This window comes from Neopelma chrysocephalum, unplaced genomic scaffold (genome assembly GCF_003984885.1).
Source record: "Neopelma chrysocephalum unplaced genomic scaffold, ASM398488v2 Primary Assembly neopelma1_45, whole genome shotgun sequence".
In the NCBI taxonomy this organism is placed as follows: domain Eukaryota; kingdom Metazoa; phylum Chordata; class Aves; order Passeriformes; family Pipridae; genus Neopelma; species Neopelma chrysocephalum.
In genome coordinates, this window is record NW_020897704.1 from 2,274,279 (window position 1) to 2,284,680 (window position 10,402).

Here is a 10,402-nt window from a genome sequence, read left to right on the forward strand (position 1 = left end):
CTGTCTAGCATATAACAACCCTAAGTAATAGGCATGAACCACACCTTGGGTGTGCTGGGGCTCACACTACCAGATCCTTACTGCAGCCGTATGGTGTGTCAGGGCTGGCCCTGTCCTGCCAGTCCTGCTCTGCTGCTGCTGCTGCCCTACAGGAGGCCAAAGGCTAAGATCCATGCCATCAAAGGTCAGACTTGGGTCTAGACCTTGGGCTTCTCTGTTGCATCAGACTGTCTCTGGTACTTTAATCGTCTTGCTTCTGTGTGGATTTTGCCAGTTGATGCAAATATTGAGGGGGGAAAAAAAAGAGAGTAGTCTTTATGCATCAGTGTTCTTGCAGGTGTATGGCTCCACCTCATAAACCAAGACTGAAAACATGCATATCTTGATCAGCCTGATTTTTATGTTCAGGGAGTTCACTTATATCAGCTCCAGGCCAACTAGAGCCGCTGGTGCAGTGAAGTATATTGTTTTTATAGGAAAAAGAAAATATGCTTATCAAATCTAAAAGCTTAACAAATGTATGCTGTAGGATTTTAACATATATAAACTAAATGAAATTGAACAGGCTGCAAACTGGTTTGAGAAGATGGATGAAAACTATCAATTTTATTTTTTTCATAACTATTATGTGCAGTCAATGACTGTTGCCTAATGCTTATGATCCATCAATAAGAAAATCTCCAGTCAGTCCACTTATTTCACCTCAGAGAGAATTATCTAAAAGTGCATCTTTGTTTCTGATTGCATTCTACTAAGTAAAGACAGTTAAATTTCCTTAAGACCTTAGGAATATCTGGAATTTAGCACAGACAACCAAGTTATTTTAATTGGTACATTCCCGGCTATCCTATTATTACTTTCAATTAAGGACTCTTCCCATGGTATGTTAGATGGCACATACAAATTAAGTCAGTGCTTTATGTGGATATCTACTTTGCTCATGCTCATCAGCTCAACCTGAAGAAGTTGCCAAGTAAGAACTAACCTCGCTGATTTTTTCTTTTTATAACTAAAATACGCTGTATGTGTAGCACAGCAGTGCCTGAAGCTCTGTACAGATTTAGTGCCCAACTGCCTTTTAACACATATGAGAATGCAGTGGCTAATCTGGAGAGAGGAAATGTTAAACTTAGAAAACACCCACAGCAGTCCATCTCATAAAACTAACCATCCTTTAATAAATATTGATTCTGTGTGCTACAGCCTGAAGTAGTAAAATTTAGTTCAGTTTCTTTAATCAATTTTCTTTCTGTATTTCTTTGTGACAAATAAATTTTGGAAGATGTGTGACCTTTTTTTTGTAGAAGTCATGGTTCTTCAAGTCTGTCATTCCATGCACTAAAATTACATATAATTATATGTATACATATAATATATTTATATATATATCTATCACAGCTTCAGACCTACCATTTTTTAGCTGATTTGTGAGTTTTAAGAGGGCCAGATCTGGTTTTATTTGAAATGTGGACTTGGTTTTGCAGTGTTTGCAACAATGTAACGTAATGCTGACCTGTTTGCTCCAGTTAGGTTTCTTGACCTTGAATTTTCTCATATTTATTCAAAAGATGAAACCAAGCATTTTGATTTAAAATACTCTCACAATAATTACAGTAAGACCAGTTGCTGTTCAATAACTAGAAACCTACAGCACAGCTAATAAGGCTTTCTGAGCCTTACTTGCTACTGCTATAGCTGCTCTTTCACAGAGGTCATGGCGGGGAGCCAGAGGAGGTTGGTAGATGGCTAGGCAACCAGAAAAGAACAAGTTTGTCAGCATGTACAGCTGATTACCATGAGAATAATTTTCCATAAGCATTGCCTGTAGTGTTTGCTTAAGGGGGGGGAGTAATTTTTCACTGTAAACTTCCTAAAAACTAAGCCATTTTTAACTGTAGTAGAAAGTAATTTGTTCAATTCAAATGGAATAAGGCTTAGTAAGATATTTATATATTATTTTAACTCTGCCTACACACATAGACTGAGGTATAATATTTCAGCATATACAGGCAATATAGAATTATTCCCATGATGATACATGACAATTATTTTTGGTAGGTATTTTTATTTCTACTAGTTACAATGATCGATTCAGAACAAGAAAACATGAGAAACATTTAGTGGCAGAAGAGACAGCCTTTAGTTATTATGTTCTTCTGCTTGTGAATGTCATCTAGACTGCTATCGGGAAACAACTTGCTTTTCTAGGTTGCTCATGATTATAACTGTAGCATAACTCTGTGGGAATATGGATGGTCTTGTAAGTTTTGTGATGCTCTGTAGCCCAAATTTCTCTTCAAGTATAGTTCCAATTGCCAAAGCAGGTTTAGCCATGTTCAAGTGCTGCACTGTATCTATGCTTCTTTCTCTGGCTCTCTCTGTGTGCAAGCTCAAGGCTGAAAGGAGAATATTGCATGGACTGTGTAATACAGAGGCTTCCTTCACACTGAAATAACCTTGTGTTTGCTGATTGCCTAAGGACTGGTGTAAAGCAGATAGACTGAAATAAATGCATGAACTCTAAACGTTCAAAAGAGAAGACGAAATTCATATTTACAATGATTTTTTTTGATGAAATAATAACTCAATTGTTACAATTGTTCTTGAATATACTGAACATTTGCCAAAGTCCATGTGTGGTTTATTTCAAATTCAATGCTATCCATAACCTGCAGTCTGCTTAATTTTGCAATATGAACTGTCTTTATCCATTATTTATTGTGTTCAAAAATGAGGAGGATCAGAATATCAGACAGAAAGAGCACAGTGGCTTTGAGGATGAGCCACAGGAATGGGAAGAAATTAAGTAGTAAAAAGAACCGTGCTTAAGTGTCTGGGTTGAGAATGACTGAGGGGGAGACCCAAGAGTGGTTGGAAGCTGCCCTGGCAATGGGGCCTTGGAAAGGTAAATGCAAGACCCAGTGGCTTCTGGGGGAGAGATTCCCACTAAAGCCAGGGAGGTATTAGTGCCATAGTGCAAAGCCTTAAGGCACCTTACCTGAAATAATGTGTATGATTCTCTCTGCCCATGTTCTAGAAGATGAGTTTTGCTTGGAACAGGTTCAGAGGAAAGATAGCATGTCTGGGAGAATAGGAAAGGGGAGGTGATTTATGATGGCAAAACAGAATGACAGAATATTTAAGAAAATATTAAACTGTGTAAATACAGTATACTTACTGATCACCGAACAGATACAGTTTCTGTTAACTAGACATAATTTCTGTTCATACATGGAATTTCTTAACAGTTAACAGTGACTGAATCCTCAGTTATCAGGTGATGAGGGACTTCACGATGAACACATCAGGGAGGAAATTTATGTTTTTAAAAGAAAGGGTGATGTTGGTTTAAGAAAAATGTTTAGAAATTAATAATGGATACATTTATACAGAAATTTACAGACTCCTAATTATGAGGATAGTCTGTAACATGTCTCCAGCAGGATTAAGTGGGGACAAAAAAATTACACTGCTTTAAAGCTGGAGCTCAAGACATTTATCAAAGAGATTCTGTAAAGTGTTGCTTTTAACACCAAAGGACAGGACTAAATGATTCAGAAAACTCTCTTTAGTTTTTCTGTTTGTCTTTGCCTTTTAGATATCTTACCATCTAAAAAGTCTAATAAACCCAGTCATTGCTATGGAAGGAATTCAGAATCTTTCTGTCTGAAGCTGTGTAAAACTAATAAAGGATTTGGGGTCTGTTGAAGAACAGTAGCTTCTAAACATGTCTTTAAACTTTAATTTAAATCTCTGTTTAGTCTACAGCAGTGAAATTGCTCTGAATAGAAAATACATGATAAAATATGTGTAACGAGTCTTGTCAAAAAGCTTTTTCATTTCATTTAGCTTTTTCCAATAATAGACAATCTACACTGCATTTAAAAAAAGTACTGAAACTGCTGAAGCCAGAACTGATTGTTCGTTAATTTAAAACAAAGAAAAGTTTGTAACCTCTCTTTGCAGTGTACTGCTCACTCTCCGTATCTAGAATTCAGTGGTTCAGTCTCTTTGGGAGGAATTTTCCATTGTGAGTCATAAACGTTGGATTGACAACCTTTATAGAAATTTAAATGCAATCCTATTAAACAATACACTTCTATAAATGCTGAGGGATAAATTTCTTTCACTGAGTGTGGGGGCATTAAGGTGCAGTATCTCAGAATGGCTTGTAGAGAGTTTGTGTAGCTATGAAAAGCAGTAAGGTTTGGAACTGCCTGGCTAGAGCACCTCTAGCATCCCATCAGGAGGACAGGATATCTAATGGTACAGGACCTATCAGCCAGCAGCAATTATCTAAATGACATTTGCACGCAAGAATAAAGCAATGGCTACATAAATAAAAAATTATTGGATTTTCTTTCAATATCCCATTAGAGCTGAATATTGTCCTTGCAAACATAATTTGAAACAAGTATGTCAATAAAATGCAAATAGCTATCACAGTGCTTCCTGACCTGTATTTTGAATGTATAAAATTTAGAAAAGTAATGTCATCTAAACTTATTTTGTGGTTTCACCAACAGTTGCTCTATCTCCCACAACTATCAGTTTGGCTTCATTTTGATCTCACACTCATGCAACTGCATCATTTGGTCATAGGTTTTGCCCTTAAAACCTCTGGGTAGCCTATAAGTGAAAAATGTAAATGTGTAAAAAATGATTAAAAATTTTGAACACCACTCTTGTCAATATTAAAAATAATTGGCAAATGTGATGCCAGTAACCCTCTCAGGATGCCCAGCATACACACCAAGGAGAAAACTAGAGAGATCACAAGTGATGTTGTAATGATGCGATGGAAGAATCCTGAAAAGAAGGCTTATGAAGATGTTAAACAGCTTTCTGGAACAACAGATAGGACATCACCAGTGGGTGTTGGGGGAGTGTAATATTCCTGTTCTGATTGAATCTGAGCACTCATAAATGCCAGTGCGTGATCACACTTCTGTGAAGCTGCCCCTGATATCTGGGCTGGGCCCTTGGTGAAGTTTTTCGACACAGATGTTCCTTGGCGGTGGCAATTCTCAGAGCAGTTCTCAAAACCTACACAGTTACATGAGCATAACCACTACTCCCAACATAATCCCTTCTGCTGATCAGGTCAGGCACATGGTGCTGTGCAAGTAAATTCTTGTTTTCACCCTTCTGCTGTCACAACCTCTATATCACTTAAGATCTGGCACTGGTATTAGCTTCCTGGGGAAGGGCATCTCAAGGTGATAGCAAGCTACGCATGTGGACACAAACCATGTATACCTCAGGACTGTGCTTATCAGAAGAGAGGAGTGCCAAAAGAGAACTACCGCTGTTCAAGAGTACTACTATCAACATTTTTGTCTTGTAGCAATAATTTTTATCACCATCTCCGGTTCTACATGTTATTTCTTGTTTGTTAATTTAAAGCAAATTGTTGTTTACTGCTAGTGGTCAGCTGCTCTAACTTTCCCTTCTCTCTCAAAAGCAGATACTAATAAAAGATCAAAGTTTTTGCTTTGCTGTACTTGTTTTTCTCTTGATGAAACTGAATAGCTAAAGTTATGCCAAAAGTTTTAACAAGTAAATTAACAAAATCTAGGAAACAATCTACACAAGTGAGTTGTGTTTCAACACTATCAGAGATTTAAAGTATTTGGAAAAAAACCTGTCCATTAACCAATGCAGTCCATAAAGTTAATCAGCCATAATATACTTTCCAAGATTAGCAGAATTTTCCCACTGGGGGTAACCCGTCTGTCTCCGCCCAGCAAAACAGGCACTTTATGAGTCTGTACCACTCCATGTATCATGACAGCCCACAATCCAGAAAGCAGCAGAGTTATTTACAGTTGGTTTCATTAAAAGTCCTATGCATTGCAGGGATGGGACCATTTGTGCATGTGTATGTATGTATGTATGTATGTATTATGTATATATATGTAGGTATTATTTGTACACATATCGTAACTGATTTTTCTCACCCTGCATTTCTATTCCAACAAGGATGCATCCTGACCACTTGAGCAAAGAATTCTCACCAGAAAAGAGGCATTTACCTTCAACAATCTTGTAGAGCATCATTTGTCTTTAGTCTTTCCAATGCATATTATACTGGAAATTTTGCACCAGCTAAAGCTATAACTGAACATTTTGTGGCTTTACTGTCTGGATGAGGTTTTATCACCCAGGGCCTGAGGGCAGGCAGGATTTCCAAGAAACATTTTATTGGAAGGCTTTGAATAGCTCTGCTTCTTCACACGGATTTTTTAAAGTTGCTGCTGGTCATGCAAGACAATTTGAATCCAAAGTCATGTGGAAAACTCCCACTCTCAAAGTGCTGAGGTATTTGCAGGTTTTGTAAGCAGTTTGCCTATAAATTTAAACCTCCTCCTGTGGTAAACATTTACAATGAATCAAAGAGATCTGTAATGGGTGCAAGTTTAGTTCTACAGATGTACGAGAATTTAAATGCACTGTGGACCTGGTCGGTTCTCCAGTTCTCTCTCTGCAGTGAGGTAGATGAAATTGTTGCTAAGGAAAGACATGGGAATAATCCCAGACCCCAAAACAATCATAGCTCAGTCCTCAACTCTTGTGTATTCCCTTTTCAGCCACTGCCTATTTCAAGACTTAAGTCCTAAACTATACTATGAAATACATTTTTGATATATTAGCAAAAAGACTTCTGCACCTCTTGAACTTAATGGCAGACAGTGATAGAGACTTGATAATAAGTATTAGGATTTTTTAAATATATGATTATTGAATGAAGAAATTTCAAATTCTTCTGCTTTGGTTTTATCTTGTGTTATTATTGGAATGTTAAATAAATCTTTTTTGATTGATAAATCTTGATGACAATAGATCTGGATAAATAAATTTATTTCCAGTGTTTCTAATGATCCCTCATTCTGCCCCATCAAAAATACTGAAAAAGAAAAACTATATTAAGGTGATGCCCATTCTAGCATAAGCATATCAACAAAGTGCAGAGAATATGACAAATAACATGACAAGCAATATACCAACTGATGGTGACCACACTTTCTGCAATTATAAACCTGTTTCTGGGTTTTCTCAGTTCAAATTGATGAGGTAAAGTTTAACATTCAGAGGATTTTCCACTGAAGTTATGCCCTTTTCTTTATTCTGTGAGGATGGGCTGCAAGTGGCAGGAGCAGAGATTTGGGATTCCAGCTGCATCACATTTGCCATCAGGCCTGGCACAATGTAGGAGAAGCTTCTACTCTTAGTGGACATTTTCAACCCAAGAAGCACAGTAGGAGATGAAAAGGTGGGTGGAGTGGCTGGCATTTAGATGAGCCAGACTGCTTCTAACATCAAAAGAGTTTCAGTTCAATAATTGGCCAAAGGGTCAGCCAGATTCTTGCCTTGCCTAAGGCAGTATTTCCATGAGGGTTTTGGCCTGTACAAATGCTTCCTATGAAGCCAGGGAGCCTAGGCAAACCCCTTAATTTTCAAAGAGCTTTGCAATGGGCTGGGAATTATCCTTTCCTTAAACATTAGACATAAAAAGTTTAGACAGTTTATCTTCCGATATTATGTCTGTACTGTGTCTCTGTAATTTTTCATTGTTCTAATGTATGTTCTCAGTTTAAGTAAGTATGGCCAGTCTTCGCGAATGAAGATTAGGGAAAGGCCTTTTACCTTTCAAGCCTGCGCAATGGATTTTTTAGGTGAGACACAGCATGCGCTGAACTGAGCCCACCCTTTAATCCTAAGGTTCATCTGCCGGGGCCAAGCGAGCTTGGACAATGGCAGTGAGGTCCTCAGGACGTAGGTTTGTTTAGAGTGACTTTCTCTTAGATGGATGCCCTTACAGGGCTTGACGAGCTCCATCTGCCCGGGGGAATTCCCTGACCGGGGATCGAACCTGGGCCTCGGCGGTGAGAGTGCCGCTTCCTAACCACTAGACCACCAGGGGGCCCCAACTCTCCTCATCAGTCAAATAACTGGGCTGGTTTGCAATGTGCAGTTTTAATCTGTTTTGCTTAATTTCTAGAAATGCAGAGGTAGATAATTATGGTCTTGCTAAAAAGTTTTTATGGAAGCATTTTCTTGTGATTTGCCTTCACAAATATATATATATATATACACACATATATGCGCATACACATTTCCTTTTGCTGCTTCATGTTTAAAAGCTTCCATTTTTTTACAAGATGCATCCACATAGTGCCCTGGAATTTCTCTTCTCAAGAAAAGACTAGATCATAGGAAGGAGATCTCAGAGAGGATATATCCCATCTGAAATCCCTGTAGGTATTTCCACAGTTGGCAATTCTGAAATGGAGCCCTTCAACTCCTCGAGGATAAGATACAGCAAAAAGCCCACATGAATAGTCCTCTATCAGCATACCCTTCAAGAACTGAAAACCCTGAAAGCTGTGTCCAGAAACATGAAGGTGCCAGGTGTGTCCAACCAGGCCTGAACCATGGTCCTGGCAGGGAAGCAGAGCTGATGTGACAAGGGTGAGGGACAGAGAAAAGTCCTGGTTCTGGGGAGCTGAAGGTGGAAGCACTTGGGTGTTCTCCGTTTTCCTCTGTGAGTTTTGGGCAGCAGATGGCTCTGAACCGCTGTCCTGTGTTACACAAGGAGGATGGACAAGACCTGTCCCACCTCTTCCTCTGTCCGCACCTTGCAAGTGTAGGGGAAGTGTTGGGCAGTTGATGAGCCATTCCATTTTGTCCACAGACTTCTGGGAGCAGCTAGTCCTGTGACATGGTCAAGGGAAAGAACTGTATCTAGGTGCTATGGAGATCAACCTTCTGTTCAGCAGCAGAGAAACAGCCTCTAAGCTTTGCTCACCAATGCACATGCCAATGCAGAACTATATTCTTTGCATGAGTATCTGATTTTTGGAATGAAAATACTCTTGGGCTAGGTTTTGCTTTACAGCCCAGCTCATACTCTGGCACTGATTGTGGCAAACAGTTATAAATAACAACAAATATCTCAGGGTTAACTTGTATTTCAGTGATTAAAAAAGAGCAGTTATTGTTACTTTGCACATTAACTTTTGTTAATGCCACTTTGTACATACACTTATGCAAAGGCAAAATGAACTGAAAACACCTCTATATATAAAGCAATTGGTGCTATAATATATAGTTCCCCCAGTAGGTTCACCACAAAGGATCATGCCAACCTCCTGACACAGTGTGTGCAGTCCTATATGAAGCTATTTTAATATCTCTTAATTCAGATTTGATCTTTATAGCTTGTTCTTGAAATTCATAATTAAGACTGTCTGTTTAAAGTTGTTTGGAGTTCTGAATTAAATATCATCTACAGGGCTCAAAAAATCTTGATAATGTCATTTCTATGAGGTACACGGGGTACCTTTCATTTGACTGTGTGCAGATCGCTACAGGAGTTATCTATGTCTATACTAATTACATCATTTTCCCTTTATAACCAAAGAAGAGAAATAAGCACTTTAAGGGTATGAGTCAGCTGATCTGCTTCAGATATCTGGTACAGGATGAGATGAACTGCACCTTAAAATCAACTCTTACTCCCTAGAAACTTTAAAATGAACTTTGCTGACCAGTTCAGGTATAGACATTTGCACTGGTGATATCTAAAGAGAGGTGAATTGCATTGAGATACTGACAGTAATTACGAGCATGCCTCTAAATAAACAAGCTCAAGCACTGCACATTTACTCTTAGCACTACAGCTGTTTGCATATTAAACAAACTGGTAATATTCATCATCAACAACATCCTTGCTCTTCTTTTTTTCTGTCTCCACAGTAGATTGCTGACAATTCTGACTAGTCCTATAAAAGAAGAAGAAACTGAGGTATTTAAAAAAAAAAGAGACTGTATCTTGATTATTCTTAGAGTGAAGGCACACGTATTAGCTTTAAAGTAAATTGCTACAGAGCTGTATTCTTATTTTTAAACTTACAAGAACTTGATTAGTGGCCCTGAAAATACGTAAGTAAAGACAAACTCGTACAGTATGCTTAGATCTAATTTGTATAATTTCATTGAGGCTTATAGACTTAAATCTGTAAATAAATCTTCTATATGTGTATTTGAAGAATTTTGATTCACTCCTGGGAATAACAGTTTGCCACTGCAAATGTAGGCATTATGTTCTTGATAAACAAATTTTAGTTAGCTTTTTTTTTCTTAAGTTTTATGGGCCTGACCACAAAAGGGCTTTTCAAAAATCTTTCTATGATATTAGCCAATCTGTCAGAAATCTGTATAGCGCATGGTAGATAATCAAAATATTGTGCACCTTTTGCATAATAGACCTCAGCTCTGCCCTAAAGTCTTCTGAAACAATGATTATTTTTTAGACTCAATAAGCTACTCTGTAGAATTACAAGAACATTAAAAAAAAGAGAGGAGGGGAAATGAAAGAAAAATAAAAACCAACTAAATT